The sequence below is a fragment of the Macaca fascicularis genome, chromosome 12, assembly GCF_037993035.2.
Source record: "Macaca fascicularis isolate 582-1 chromosome 12, T2T-MFA8v1.1".
Lineage (NCBI taxonomy): Eukaryota > Metazoa > Chordata > Mammalia > Primates > Cercopithecidae > Macaca > Macaca fascicularis.
Genome location: NC_088386.1, coordinates 61,150,607 through 61,167,562, shown reverse-complemented (window position 1 = coordinate 61,167,562; position 16,956 = coordinate 61,150,607). Strand labels below are relative to the sequence as shown.

The 16,956-nt window shown below is 35.9% G+C and overlaps 1 protein-coding gene across 3 annotated transcripts in view; it reads right to left on the bottom strand.

Moving 5' to 3' along the window:
• Positions 1-16,956, bottom strand: part of CSRNP3 (cysteine and serine rich nuclear protein 3) — a 210,754-nt gene that overhangs the window by 87,955 nt on the left and 105,843 nt on the right. Inside the window, exon 1 of one of the 3 annotated variants that reach the window (XM_005573359.5) lies at positions 16,174-16,345. The exons of the other annotated variants lie outside the window; for them this stretch is intronic. The gene's annotated coding sequence lies outside the window, so the exon portion shown is untranslated. Of the gene's footprint in view, positions 1-16,173; positions 16,346-16,956 lie in introns of those variants that run through there. 3 annotated transcript variants of the gene reach the window in all.

The window sequence follows — 16,956 nt, the reverse complement described above, 5'->3', positions numbered from 1 at the left end:
GCATGAAGTTAACTGTCCCCATGATTCAATTACCTCCCACTGGGTCCCTCCCATGACATGTGGGGATTATGGGAACTACAATTCAAGATGAGATTTGGGTGGGAACACATCCAAACTATATCAGTGTTGGATGTTTCATAAGTATTTATTACTAATTTCAACTCATTTCATTCATCTAAGCATGCATTTAGTAACTACTGTATATGTGTTTGACTCCTTGAGTGGAATAGGGGATACAAAAGAAAGTTAGATGGTTACCTGCCCTCAAGAAGCAAACATTCACTATGCTGGGCTCCATCAAACCAAGAATACTCTCAAATTCATGTTCTATTCAGTTGCTTTATTAATCCACGTCTTTCTGCATAAATGTTATATTAACAATGGAGATAACTGACAGCAATAGGAAGATACATCACTGTCCACTCTTTTGAAAATAAAATCTCTATTTCTACTCAGATTTTACCACTATTCAGATTAGCATATTATAGCATATTATTTTCTCCATTTTAAAGAGTGTGAAATGCATAAAATGTTCATGCATATCTGAGTAGGGCGAAGGAAAAAAAGATATTTTAAGTAAAGTCTTGAAATAAAAGTAGGACAGGATATAAATTTTAAAATGGTTCACTTCAAACAAGATGCAAAGTAATTCATAAGGGAGAGACTCCAAGACACAAAGTAATACAAGATGGAAACCTATGTTTAAAAAGTACATTTTTATAATAAGATATTGCAATGGGAGCAGTTAGAAACCATGTTCTTCTTCCCCCCACACTCCCCAGCTTCTTTAGGAAAGGTAGACTTCTCAAGAATCAAGGACACTTAATTGGGCTACAGGGATGCATGTCCCAACGTTACAAAAGGTGGTACTTGGTACTCTTCTTTTCCTTTCTCACCTCCTCAAGAATGAGAAGGGAAGATTTTGAAGAGATAATAAGAGAATTAAAAGTCTCTTTTTTCCTTTTAGTTAAATTTGGGGATGTCAAGACCTGAAGATATGGAGTTATAGGTTCATGTAAGTTCTGTCTTGGTCTTTAAAACTGAAAGAGACTGAGCTACACTCAGGTCAAAGGAAGTAAGGAACTGTTTGCTAAGGGTGTGATCAGTATTTAAGCTAACAATTAAACATTCACATAATTACTGGGAGTCATATTCTTAACATATACCTACACCCATGGAACACCTGTTTAGTAAAAAATTGCTTGTGTAGCAAGGAAGTATAATACCTGTCCAATTTCATTGCCTTTAAAAAATACTCCCTACGTGTTCCCTATGTGAGTATAAAAAAATGTCATGACAAAATTTGAAGGCCGAATGATCCATTGTTTACCAGTATATAACCCTTAATCTAGACTTAATAGTGGAGTGTTAAAGGGAGATGTGGTTTTCTTCTATATCACCTACATCATCTTTCTAGGAAAGAAAAGAATATAAGGATTTAGGGAGAAGGCCCTATTAATAAAGTGTTGTATACTGATTTGTTTGTACTGTGTTGGAGGATTGCAATGTATGACTGACTAGATACAGAGCCAGGTGAAGATAATTAATGCGTATCCTATAGCTGCTGTACTCCTTAAATACCTACATATTATATTTTTGTTCCTACAGATGAGGCCAAATTAAACTTGGTAGTACACAGCAAATGAAAATGCGCCAAACATTACAAATTGTCTTTATTTAATTTATTTATTTTGATTTGTTAGTTTTTAGAGACAGGGTCTCTGTTGCCTAGTCCAGAGTGCAGTGGCATGATCATGGCTCACTGTATCCTCAACCTCCTGAGCTCAAGGGATCCTCCCACCTCTGCCTCACCAGTAGCTGAAACTACAAGCATTCACCACCACCATGCCCAGCTAAGTTTCCAAAAAATTTTTTGTAGCGATAGGACCTTACTATGTTGCTCAGGCTGGTTTCCAACTCCTGGCCTCAAGCAGCCCTCTCACCTTGACTCCCCAGAGTGCTAGCATTACAGCCATCAACCACCATGCCTGGCCCTAAAATTGGCTTTTACAGCACCAAAGCCCAAAGAACAGAGATAAAGTTGGACAGGCATTAATCTATTCTAAATATGAAGAGCTGAAAATCTAAGCATAGAAAACAGACATTTTATCACAGCTATTGTTGTTCAATTCATGAAACACATGCTAGTCAAGGGCACCACCATTTCTCACTTAGACTAGGCCAAGGGCCTCCTAATTATTCTCTCGCATCCACTGCTGCAAGCTTTCAATGTGTTTTCAAGGTTGCAGGCAGAATGACAAATTTAAAATGCAAATCTGATCATGTCAGGCTATGGCTTAAAACTCTTAAGTAGCTTCAGATTGCCTTAGGATAAAGTTCAAAATCCTCGAGATAGCTTATAAAGTCCTTAACAATCTAGCTTGTCCAACCTCTTCATCCTCATTTGAGCCACTGGCCTTGTCATTGATATTTCAGCTCTAATAATCTTGCAGTTACTCCAACTTGCAATTTCTTTCTGGTCTTTAGGACATTTGATATACCATTCCTTCTGATCTATTTTTTAATTTATTTTCATAGCATTTACCACCTTCTAAATCCGTATTATTTATTTATGTATTTATATGCTTATTACTTACTGTTTTCATCTCCTGATTAAAAAAAAATACAAGAGCAGGGATCTTTGTTTTCTTTACAAATGTTTCAAGTGCCTAGAACAATGCCTTGTATATAATAGGTGCCTCAATAAATATTTGTTCAGTGAATTAATAGGAGCCTTTAATTTCCATACTTTAATATCTGTTTTTTTCTGCTAGACCGAAAGCTCCATGAAGGCAGAAATGCTATTCATCTCATTTACCACTCTAACTCCCCTAATAGCATATTTGGTTGAATGAGAATGAAAATGAGAGATGAAACTGATCCCAAAGCCTAATACAATTTTTTTTGCTCGCGAGCAACACAAAAGCCAATTCTAGACTAACTTAAGCAAAAGATTTCTGTTGGGAAAACACTGGACTAGTTCATGCAATCTACAATAGAGCTTGAAACCAAAACTCAGGAAACAGGAACTGGGGCAGCTTCTGGGATTATGGCTGTAAAAATTGCTTCTCTGGAGCTCTGCAATTACCAGGTTTAAGCTCCAGCAACTTCTCTCTGTATCACAGTTCAGCTGTAATGTTCCAAAGGCTCAGCAACATTTTGACCTGTCTTGGTTCAGGTGTCTGCCCCTTGATCATTCAACTACGTGGCCACTAGGCAGAGAGGAAAACACTGTGAACAGGGGCCCACCTGGCTGGGTATGACTCCAGAGACTCAATCGCATTTCAAAGCCAGTATCCTTTCCTCATCTGTCATCGATTTATCTTTTTTTTGTGCGTTTATCAGTATAATCCATGAATTCACGTCTTGGCCACATTCTCAGTTAGGGATTCCCCTTTCCCTGCACCCAAACCTCCCTGTCTATTGCAAACTTTAATTAAGAACTACTTTATTTTAAAACATTAAATAAGCATGTTATGATCTCAGAAATCTGTTATTTTTCATTAACACATACTACTTATTTAGTATTTATATTAGATATGACCATTGCGCAGAAGCTTGTGAGCACATTTATGAAAAAGTAGCGGAAAAGTATAAATGTTTCCATCTCTCTCTGCAAGAAACAACTAATAAAGAAACAACACTAGATTTTCTGTGATTATAAGGCAATTGTTTCATTTAACATATCTCTGTCCTATTGGGAAGGCAAAGCTAATGGTGAGTTCAAAGGGAAAAATATCAGAAACCAGAAGCATGTTAGGAGGAGGGTTTGACTAAAAATGTCAAATCAAGAGGATGGATAAAAACATATATTTTAATGCCTGTGGAAGAATGGCTGAAGTGAACCTTTGGGTATATCTTGAAATCTTGTTCATTTTACTCTCTTTTGACAGTCTAAAAATTCCACGGTTTTCATAGATAACTCACTGAGTTCTTACTATCCCACTGATATTCATCCAATGTTTAATCCTTTTTTCTTCTTATATTTTACCCCTATTTCCTTTCTGTTATCTATCATAAGGAATTGACCACAGAAAACATGACTTAAGAACACCATACATCCCCATGTCTGAGGAGCAGGTAACACGATTTGTAGAACAACCTCTTAGGTTGTCAGATTTAGTAAATAAAAATATAGGACGCCCAGTTAAATTTAAATTTCAGACTAAAAAAATGACATTTGGGACATACTTACACTAAAATTTATCTGAAATTCAAACTTAACTGAGAAATCTACTTTTTTGTTGTTTTTTGTTAATCTGACAGCCCTCATTCGTGCTCTTGATGAGAAAGGAAATGATTGCGCAATCAACTAAAACATCTAAATAGGAAAATCCATCTAGACTGGAAGCACATACATGAAAATTCCTGCCCTTGAAACCCAGTAAATAAAACATGTAAGGTCATTAGGGTGAATCATGAATTTACCAATCTGAAAAAGTTTGAGTGCTGAGTGATGGTTAACAGAGCAAGCACAGGCCTGCCTATCACTGATGTAGGAAGAAATGAACTTGACAGGAAGTAACTCTGGCATGGCAAGCATTTTCTTATATGGTAATGGGATGTTCGCTTTAATAAGATATTATTTCTTTCCTGGCCGGAAAATGAAAAGAAGGTGAATTGCGAGTTCTGGGTTCATTTGATCTTCAGGATCCTTATTTCATCACATTGTGTAGTGCATGAGCCTTAGGGGGTATTCTATCAGGAACAATAGGAGGCATCAAGAGCCCCTCTGTTCACTTTTACTTGGGAGATTGGGTTTATCCTTTGCATTGCTGATTTTGTATTTAAGCAAAGTGAGAGTAACTTTTAACTGCAAGGATCATTAACAAAGATTCTTCCACCTTTGTAATTTGGCAAAGGTGGAAGATTTTAGATCAACGGGCATGTTACACAACTTGCATTACAAGGTGGCATGAGAGGAAGGATTTTCTGTGATTTGTGAAAGTGCAAAATAATCTACTTTGCATTCTTCCAGTAAATTCTTCCAGCAAGTACAAAACACTAAGAAACTAAGATAAAGTTCTATTCCAATGAACTTAATAAGGCAAGAGTGCTGGTTTCCATCAGCAATGGGCTGAGGGCCCAGGAAACACCAGTGTCTGGATTGAGTTGCATAGGAAAAGAAGTTTTTCTTCTTTAGCTTTACTCAGAAAGGAACGTAATTTTAGTGTTTCTTCTGATTGCTTCACCAAATTCATATGGTGAAGTGAGAGACATTGTAAACAAGCTGATGATAATACCTGTGAGTGGCTCATCTGTGATAGAGGGTAGGAAGAGTTTAGCTGGCAAAAATAAGAATATTCACAATGTCAAATTATCAACCAGATAGTCTACTGGGTGAGATAGAGGATGAAGAGGACAGTGGCTCAATGGATAGTATATAGGTTTTATTACAATATTCAAGAAAAGAGAGCTCAGTTAAAAAAAAATCATGCTATGATGCTTTTATAATTTCGAGAAATAGCTTTAATTAACCAAATGTCCTTAAATCTCTGAATAAATGTTTAACTGTTAGTTTAAATTGAATCCTTTTCATTTCCAACTTTTAAAAACCATGATTTTGAATAATCTATAATGTTCTGCCCTTATACTATTATGTTAATCAAACGCTGAATATAGTCTAAACCAAGCTTGTCCAACCCGCAATCCATAGGCTGCAATGTGGCCCAGGACAGCTTTGAATGTGGCCAAACACAAATTTGTAAACTTTCTTAAAACATTATGAGTTTGTTTTTTGTTTTAGCTCATCATTTATCTTAGTGTTAGTATATTTTATGTGTGGCACAAGATAATTCTTCTTCTAATGTAGCCCATGGAAGCCAAAAGATTGGACATCCCTGGTCTAAATGCTTTACTAAATAAACTAATCATAATTTTAAGCAGTGCCCTTCTAAAAGAAATGACTTCTTTAGTAGGTTTCATAAAATCAGAGCAACTCTGAATTTTTTCCAGGCTTTTGACTCAGTTCTATAAGATTTTTGTTGTTCAACCTTTAAACAAATTCTCTTCCTTCTTTTTCTTTTTCTTCTTACTCATTACACTCTCATATTCTTTGCACAGCAGCCTGTAGAGTTGGGATAGAAGAAGAAAAATGCCACCTCTTCAAAGCTGAGTACTATATAGTGACATCACATTTCCCTGACATCACCCATAGTGGAAATAAATTCCAAGTGTCATTTAGAAGACCCTCTCTTTGCTACTACCTAGCTCTTTGTTTTCCTAGCCTCAGCTGCTTTCCCTAAGGGTGCTTCAAACCCAGCACAGAAGTTGTGTCAGAGGGGTTCAAACCAGAGTGACCCCATCTTGAGTGAGGGCTAGAAAAATGAGGCTGGGACTTGCTGAGCTGCATTCCCAGAAAGCTAGGTATCCCTAGCTTCTGGGTGTTTACAGTTAAGGGAACAGATTGATAATGTTTACTAAGTACACTCAGACTTGGGAGTGTCCTAATATCCTGAGATATCTTAGGAACAAAAGCATTCTTAATTTAGCTTTAAAGATAATAACATTGATTCATGCAAAATATAGTAATTAAGAAAATTAATCCTTTATCACAAACCCTTGTAGCAGAGCACATCTCCCCATGATCTTTTTTTTTCATCCTATTTATACAAGCATTGTACCTAAGGTGGACGCGTTCCTCCTCTTACTTTCGGGAACACTCTATTCTGTCTATGAGTAGCTGTTCTTTCACCACTTTACTTTCTTTTGCTTTGCACTGTGGACTCACCCTGAATTCTTCCTTCTGTGAGATCCAACAACCCTCTCTTGGAGTCAGGATAGGGACCCCTTTCCTGTAACAATTGTATATGCTTGTGTTTGTTTAATTTGTTCTATTATTTGTTCCCAAGGTTTAATTTAATGTCATTTATTTGTCATACTTTGCGTGTGTGTGTGTGTGTGTGTGTGTTTTCCTAGCATAAAACATGAAGACCAGGGGAAGTACAAGGCAGGAGACTATTATGTAAAGAGATATGGGAAGAGGAAGAGGACTTAAATAGAACTGCTATGTGCCAGCTACTTTACAATCTTTATCTTACTGAATCTTTACGACAATCTTGGCCATGTTACCCTCATTTTACAGTTAAAGAAACCAAGTTGCAGAGAGATTAACTACTTTGTCAAAGTTTCTTAGCAAGCCAGGATTAGAAGTCAATACATCTATACTATGCTTCCTCCCACTGGGGTCTTTTCCAGCAAATCACAGATGGTAACTACAATGCATAATATTTTTAATTTTTTAAAAAGTGCACATGCATGTTGGGGGAATGCTCCTTTGAAAGCCATATTGAATGTAATTGTTTGTTGGAAGGCATGACTTTTAGGTCATTCAAACAATTACCACTGGGTAAGAAAAAGTGCCTTGAACATTTATCACTTCATATATTCTGAGGATAGTTATGCATTTTTCTAAAAGAAAAAAGGATATATATTTCTGCCTGAAACCATTTGGCAAGAAATTAGCATATCTGCCGCCAAAACAAGAGGAATCTGGCAATGATTTTACAAGGTAAAATCCCACAAGGTGTTTCCATGGGGCACTACCAATGTGAAAAATGCTGCTGGTGGCTTGCCAATGTGAGAAGCACAAGTTGGCCAAATGTACTTCACTTGTCCAGGTGTCTGCTTAAGCCAAGAACCCTGGGAGCACTCCTGACTAATAAATATTTTTGTTGGAGAAATAATAATTGTGGGGTTCCCAAATTATTTATGAATTCTTTATGCCAGAATTGTTTGTGACTTTGAATTAAAGGACTGAGTTACTTTATATGCGGTGGATCACATTTCTGCAGTTTGATGATTTGCAGTTTGAGAATTTGATTAAGAAATGAACACTTTCCCCAGAAAAAAAGTGCACATAGCAGAAATGCATGCCATGTATTATGGACTCCCAGGATAAAAACCTCTGCTCTGGTGATTGTACCATTTCCCCAGCTTTGATGGGTATCCAGAACTTGGAGAGATGATTCACCAGGAACACATTATTTCAAAGTATAAAAGAAGTTTATAAACCTGTTGCCAACATTCCTTTTACGATCAGGGTCACCCACTTCCTAAGACAGGGCTCTTTCCAGCTCCTTCAGTTTCTTCTGGCGTTTGTGCTAAAGGACCTACTGCATCTGCTGGAGACATTTCCAGGGGATTTCTTTACTGTTGTCTTGGCTGCCATATACTACTCAAACAACTACCCAAAACTGGCCTCATCTGCAACTTTGTGGCTTGAGGAATACTTAACAGGAATGGTTCTAGGTTAAGGTACACTTTCCTGGACAGTACCTGTCTTTCCTAAAAGGTGGTTAGATAGCCTCATTCCATTTATAATAACTCCAGTTAGCCTTTAGTGAGCACCTAATATGGGTCAGATGCTCTGTAACCATTCTCTGTAACCTTCCACCACATTCTACAAAGTAGTTTTAACAAAGGAAACTGAAGTTTCAAAAGTCTAGATCACTTGCTCAAGGTTTATAGCTGACCCAGTCCTTCTCTGAAAAATATTCCTTGACCAGTACCACCACACTGTGGTTAAGTGGCCTCTCTGCATTCACACCACCTGGTCTGTGCATTTATCAGTACTTATTAGACTGTGTTATAATCCCTGTTCAACCTAATGTTTTTCTCACACTTGATTATAAAACACTTTGTGAACTGAATAGGTATTCCAGTGCCTGCTCAGTAAATGAATGGACATAAATTTGGAGTCTGAATCCTGGAGCAGCTACTCACAAGTGGCATAATTTTAAGTAGGAAGATTAGTTCTCTGGGTCTCAGTTTGCACTTCTATCAAAATAAGGGGGACAGGCGCAGTGGCTCATGCCTGTAATCCTAGCACTTTGGGAGGCAGAGGCGGGCGGATTGCCTGAGGCTGGTAGCTCAAGACCAGCCTGGCCAACATGGTGAAACCCCATCTCTATTAAAAATACAAAAATTAGCTGGGCATGTTGATGCATGCTTGTTATCCCAGCTACTCGGGAGGCTGAGGCAGGAGATTCACTTGAACCCAGGAGGCAGAGGTTGCAGTGAGCCGAGATAGCGCTACTGTACTCCAGCCTGGGTGACAGAGTGAGACTCTGTCTCAAAAAAAAGGTGGGGGGGGGGATGGGATGGGCAGGGCATAACTGGTAAAACATAGGCTCTGATACAAAGCAGACCCCAGTACCTGAGAATCAATGACAAAAGCCATGACCTCTGTGCAAAGACTTCATACCCGCTTCCCTCACCCCGATGGCTAAATTGACTTATGTCCTGCTGATAAAGAGAGGGACAGCTATTCTGTTCACTAATAATTACAAAGAGATTCTGCATGACTCTCTCTGGCTGGGAGGTACTCAGGAAGCATTTCATGTTGCCTGTACTTGTGTGCCATTGTAATCAGTATTCATACAAGGTGGCCAGAACTTGGTTTTGAATGCCTCTTGGCCCTAAACATTGATCATCATTTGGCATTTGACAAAATGGTATAGTGGAATACACTAGTTTGAAAGTCAAAAGTTCTTTCCTAAGGTTAACTTTTTTTATTTTTTGAGACAGAGTCTCACTCTGTCACCCAGGCAGTGGTGCATCGCCACTCACTGCAAACTCTGCCTCCTGGGTTCATGCCTTTCTCCGGCCTCAGCCTCCCGCGTAGCTGGGACTACAGGCGCCCACCACCACGCCTGGCTAATTTTTGTATTTTTTTTAGTAGAGACGGGGTTTCACGCTGTTAGCCAGGATAGTCTCCGTCTCCTGACCTCGTGATCCGCCCACCTTGGCCTCCCAAAGTGCTGGGATTACAGGCGTGAGCCATCGCGCCGGGCCCCTAAGGTTAACTTTTAAGATGGTGTTTTAGTCATCAAAACCAGAGGAAACAACCAAGAACATGACAAGGCTTTTAAAACTGTTGAAATTTGATCAAATGCCTGGTGTAAGCCTATTTTTCCCTCCCTAACAACAAAAGTACCAAGTGAAGTCAATGAAAAATTTATTTTACATGCTTGCCATTAAGACTGAAGAATAGTACTTAGCCTAATTCCTTGGACAATTTGCAAGACTTACCACATTGAGGAAAAAAACACATGGATCTAAAAGAATTAAAAATTATTATTATTGCATCACTGGAAGATAGCATTTTTTTTTTCTTCTTAGCACTTAAAAAGTTTCCCGTTGTCCTTTAGAAAGTTTCTGATTGAATAGCAAAACAGATGAGGCAATGTAAATCAAAGGCTATTTAAGATAATGATATCCTTTTCCTTTAGAGGAATTATCTGAATAGTGTGAAGGAAAAGGGACTTTAAAAAAACATTTTCCTCATAAAGTACACTAAAATAGACATCAGAATAAAATATGGGCAAGCTTTAGAACTTTACCCATCCAAGCACTGGGATCCTGCCAAAGATACTGCACAAAAAATAAAGGAGATTTAAAAAATTACAACAAGTAGAAAAAAATACTTTGGACATTCTTCAAAGCAAATCACCACCTTAGGCACAATATAGATTTTTATTATTGAAGGCAAGGACAGGGAACAATAGTTGTTCAGCCTGAAGCTGACACTGCATTAAGCAGCAATTAGTAAAAAAAAATAATATATAGTGTAAAATTAACTACTGGATTTTCAAGTCTCAGTAAATGTTCTACGGAAATGTAAAACTTGTTCACAATAGAAATAAGTTGCACCATAGTCATACAATCTTTTGAAACTTGGACATTCACTGTTTAGAGCAGATTCACCCTTTAAACAAGTTTCACAAAAGTAGAGTCATGATATTCCCGCAATCTACTCCGAACTGGTTACTAGTGTATATTTACCAAAAAGCACTTCTGGGTATGCTACTATTAAAATAATTTTTAAGTAAAAATGTAGACATATTTTTCTAAATTTCTATTGGAAAACATTGTGACTAAATCAATTGATTCAATATTTCTAAACATCAACATGATATTCAGGGATGATCACCTCACGATTCACACAAATTAGCACTTTTATGTCATTAGGTAGAATTAGGTGCTTTATATACCATAATAACACTGGCTCAGCAAACATTTCTTGGACACTTTCTATGAGCCAGGCTCCCCTTGTACTTGAAAAACTTATAGGCTATAGATGAGATAGAAACTCTGGATGGAACAGAGATGAATAACTACTGCCTTAATTGCATAAAGTCAGAATGGAAAAATAGTAGAGCAGAGGCACAAAGATGGAAATTTGCAAAGTCTTAAAGGATATAAAAAAAGGGAGCTTAGAAAAGCACATATTGCCACATCATACCTGGGGATTTTGTGGAGACTGTACTTCTAGTTGGAATGATTGAAGGTACATATCTATGAAGCCACATATAGTTTGAACCTTGATGACCATGCTGATTGCCTTCTCTACTTATCCCATTCAAATTCTAACCTTTAACTGCTCAGTATTACCTAGGATAACCTCCAATAAAATCCTGGTAGGTTTCTATTTTTGGAAAACACATCTCTTCCTCATCCATTGAAACCTAAGATGTTCCATGAGGATTTTCTGTAACTATAAGTTTAAGCTGAACTTGCCTCATCAGCACCAGGGAATCAACTTGTGTGGGTTGAAAAATGTTAATATTAGCTATCATCTATAATATTCCTATTATGTGCCAGGTATGTATTATGTCATTCCGTTTTCATAAAAATCCCTTGATATAGAGACTAATATTACCACTTTGCCAATGAAGAAGACGAGGCTTACAGGTTTCAAGTACCATGTCAAGGCCACATGGCTTGCAAATGTCAGAGAACATTGTGTAAACAACTCCGGGGTTGGGACTTGAACTTAAGTTCTTAACAATTCCCTTATTCAGCCTCTTCACATTCCATGATATAGCTTGAAATCACACATAATATACAACACAATAAAAGCTTTTCCTATCAAGAAAACAATATACAACATTTTTCTGTTTTTTTTTATTGTTCATAAATTGACCTAAATTTATAAGGTTTTACTATATTAAACAAAGTTACCCAGGTTTGTTAAAGTAAGAATCTTCAGGCCTTTTAATATGCTAGTGTGCAAAAGAGGACCAGAATGAGAAGTTATTCTCCAAATATGCTGGACTAGATCTCATTCTTACAGTCTTTTGATACTAGGTTCATGGAACTAACACTCCTTTAGATCAAGTTCTTCACTGTATATGAGAACACCTACTAAAATGGCATTAGCTGCTTTGTGTTATATTAGTGAGATTTCAAAGAAATGGTGGTTGATGGTTCAGTTGTCTTACTTTCCTTATTTATGATTGGGGAGAGTGTAAGACATGAGCATGAACACATGTGACTAAATGCATTTCTAAATGAGTATGTGGATTCATAAGCTTGCATGGAGACAAAGAACTGAACAACCAAAAATTCTAGCACTGTGGTGCTAGCACTGTGGTGAAAGGTGGTGAATTTAATGCCAGGATTTGAAAATGAGATGGACCACAAGTCCCCAGATTGGCAAGAAGTATATGGAACCAATGATTAGTCAAATGGAACCAAAAAATTGGTCTCTTTGTTTTTATTTGTATATCTGTTAGATACTCCTCATTTTCCTATTTGATATAAAGTTCAAATTTCTGTTGATAGTTCAATATTATAGATTCTCATTGTACCAACAAGAGAAATTTTTCATTTATTTAGAATTCAAATGATTTTCAACATTCTGAACACAAGACAAACTAAAAATAAATTTTGTTTATTTTTTATGTTCCTATACTATATGTATGTATCTGTCAGGAGTTCAGTATATAGTAGAAGTATGGAGGAAGGTTTCTCTCTTTCTCTGTCCAGGAAAGTCAAAGTAATTTAGAATTGAATGTAAAGCAAAGTTCAAAATTGATTTTTGAATTGTTCTAAAAGGACAATTATTAACTATGTTAAAAATAATATATATTAACATTTTAAAAGAGACAATAAAATTATAAAAAGCATATAAAATTATATATAAAAAGTATATAATAGTAAGAAGCTATTTGGTGTTGGAGAATAGTTAGGAATAGTTTTGTCTTTTGCAGTAAGTAAATACAATGGTTGGACTAATAATTCTTATACCGTGAAAAAAACCTAAACTGACTTTCACCTTGCTCTACAAGGCAGTATGATGTGTACTATATTTTTACTTCATGACAGCTATTAGCATTTTTTAAAACTGGCCTTTATAGTCATAAACTTTAGCTATTTGGAAAATCAGTTTATATCATACAGATTATTTTCCAACTCTACTAGACAAGGTATTACTATAGCATTCCTATAGGTCTAATAAGATCTTTAAAATCATTTTATAATTTTATTGTTCTTATAATTTTTAATAAAATTGATGGAATTTTATGTAAATTCTAGAATAGGCAATAAAAAGACAATTGTTTTGTTTATTTTAAAATATATTAAAATAGAGAAATGTGATTATTTTGAATATTCAATTATTTTGAGCATTTTCCTTCTACATGTTTCAGTAATTTAGTTGTTTTTTTTTTTTTTTTCTATTTCATAGGCTCCAGAAGTTCAGGAGAAGAAATATAGCAATAATAAAACTTAAAACCTACACATGTGATTTTGAGATGACAACAGTTATTTGTAGATTTTAGACTATGTTCCACACTGCTAGACTGAGTAGAACATGTTTGCCCTGAAATCTTTTCCAAGCCTACAATATGGTCTCTAGTTTCAAGTGATGACAAAGACAGACTGGTAATCAAAGAGCAGGAAATTCATTTTTGAAAAATCCTCAAAGATTCCTTTGAAGCCTGATATAACACTATCTCTTTAAGTAGACTAAGTGCACATCCCCAAAGATTTGTTTTTAGATTACTCTATTTATTCTTTTACTTCTCAAATTTGATTTGAATTGTATTTACACAAATGCATCTTTTTTTCTAGATACGTTTAGATATTCAGACTACAGACTTACTGTGTATATGCTGCTGAGATTTGTATGGAAGTAGCATGGCTCGAGCTATTGCAAAAGACTTCAAAGTTTTGAGTGAATCTGCATAGAGACATAAATTATCCAGGATATTCAAAGCCATAAATTAGCTGCAGGACATATATAGCTCTCTCGTGGTTCACAGAATCACAACAATTCTCTTTATTTCACATTTCTCTATTATCACGTTTTCTCCAAGAATCTTCATGGGCTTTCCTTCTTTGCCCGCACTGTTTTTATTTCCATATTCAGAACATGCTCTGTGATAGAAGTTGCATTTACAAAGTTAAAAGTACTGGACTACCTAAATGAATGTTAAACTTGGTTCTTTTCTCCCTCTCTGCCTATAACACACACAGGGATTAGTAGACACAAACTACAGGCGCTACTGAATTAAATATAAAATTAAACATTTTAAGAAAAAAATTGTTGGATTAAATATGATGTACCACTAAAAATATTTTCTTTGGCTGCCTGAAATACATATATATATATATGTGTGTGTGTGTGTGTGTGTGTATATATGTGTGTGTATATACATAATATATGCAATAATATGTATAACATACATATATTTTTATACATATGTGTGTGCATATATATTTATTGTTTTAAACATATATATAAAACAATTATATATATATAATATTATATATATATATAAAAGCAAAGCCTATAAATATTGTTTGGACCGGAGGACAGCATATTCTGACCAACATAAAAAGAAAACAGCTAATTTAAACAATACTCCTTTTACCTGAAGTCATTATTGAAAGTTTCAAAAGAGAAACACTTTAGAAGAAAATGTCAGTTTTTGAATTTTTTAAAAGCTCAACAAAACATGAATTCCTTTTCCTAAATTAATCTCAGGATCCTGGATAAATGTCATACTGTCCCCATAGAGTGATAAAGGGTGAGAATCTGGCCCTGAATAACCACTAAGTGAATTTTATAAATACTGGAAATAACTATCCTTCACTGTTTTAAATAGCTATCCTCCTGTTTTGGTTTCTCCTCAAGGCCCCCTCTATTTTACAGTAAAACATATTGTTGCCAAAATACCTCATCTTAATCATTATAATAAAATTAACTCCCTCTTTTCAGGGCAAAGAAAGTAATTAAGTTTAAATGTGTACTCGATCTTTGTGTGTAAGCTTCATAAAATTCATTTTTAAATATCTTATGCAAATATAAAAACATAAAGCAGTCATTTCATGGCTAAAAGCTATTTTTGCCTCTTCATCTTTTCTAACATATTTTCATGCACATACAACCTGTAATACAGACAGATGCACAGTTGATGCAAATGAAAATAACATTTTTTAATCAACATTGTAACTGCTGAATTGATATACTTAAATGCTTTAATGATAGGAGTAAACAGTTTGATTGTACTGTTTTAATTAAGTTTGTTTGAAAATATGTTTTAGAAATTTAAAAAATGAACAATAAAAGTGAGTACACATTTGTTTGGTGCAGGACAGACTTTCCTATGATGTAATCATACATTTTACAAAAGTGTGATATTTCGTGCATAAAAAGAAGACTTTTGTCCTGTCTGTGACATTTATAAGGATCACTTTACAATGCAGACTTAACTGAAAGGAAAAGTCATAGGAAGTTGAACACATTAAGTTCAAATAGCATTATCCAAAAAGTCCCAAAGAGAATTTATAACAATTATAAAAATCAAAGAAGGGTTTAAAGGATCTAGCCCCAATATAAGAAATTATTGCTCTGAGAAGATGTTTGGCAATAAAACATAGAACAAAAACTCTGAAAACCAAAACCCTTAAAATGGAATGAAAATATACTTATTAAAATTGTCCTTATGAGATTGTGTGAGATATGAACAAAAGAACTCCATTATTTAATACCAGATACATCACAAGAATCTTAGGCTAGGAACTCAGATCTTATTTTAAATACATTTCTTTAAAAAATGTGAAAATCCTCTGAAAGTTGTAAGCCTCGATATTTATCTAGATGTTTCAACTCAGAGATCTCTCTTCAATAAAGAACTTACCCCCGAAATGGAATTATTTAGAAGCCTAAACCCAGTTTTTTCTCACATGAAATTATTCTATTGGAATAAAACACCCATGTTTCAAGTAGAGAAATACGAAGAAGAAAATTAAAACATAAACTAGTTAAGGGAATCCTGAAAACCAGGAACACCCTGCCAATTGCCACGATGAATTAAAATAGCCAATGCTCATCAGTGTCTTTAATAGAAAAAAAATCAGGCGCATCATGAAATGTCACCATACCTGCGTGCACTATAAACGACTACGGCACACACGCTGTAAAATCTTCACTCTCAGAAATAAAGCACACTTCATTTAACTGCTGCAAAACACTGCTGCAGAGAAGCCCAGTACATTTTTTTTCAGGCAACTGATCCAGCTTTCCACCAGCCCTGTGACCTTTGAACTCCCTTCTGCCCCCCTCCTCTCGCTTCTGCAGTCAAAGCCTCCGAGCTGGTCTCATTTGCATAAGGCTCAGGCAGTCCTCCAGCAGCTGAAACGGAATGCTGGGTAAGGAATTGTGGAACTGCGGTTCTGCCAGGCTACCTGAATCACGGGAGAGCAGGAATACGCGATGGGGAGTGGGCACGGGTTTTACTGGGCTGTCAGCATCACATTCCCCCGTGTCTATTAATGGATAAACGATTTTAACGCTTTGTTTTAGAGTCCTATTCTCACTGCTTACTCCCTCCCCACCAAAAGAAGCTGTCAGCAGCGACTATGGTAACCAAGGAAACCCAAATAGTCAAATGCTTCATTTAAATACGTGTGGAAGGCCAATTTTAAATTTTCATTAACTTCCCTTGTTTTTGAAACACAGCTTTTTAAAAAATTCAAATACATATTGCACGTATAATCAGGCACATGGGCTATTTCTTTTTGCTGCTGTGGTTTAAACAGCATCTTACAGGCATAAATTTATATTAGTCACTACACAAATACATGAGGTCACTATAGTAATTCTGTAAAATGTTAAATGTGCCCAAGTGCCTTAGAGACTATCATCCTAAGTGGTGTCCAAAAATT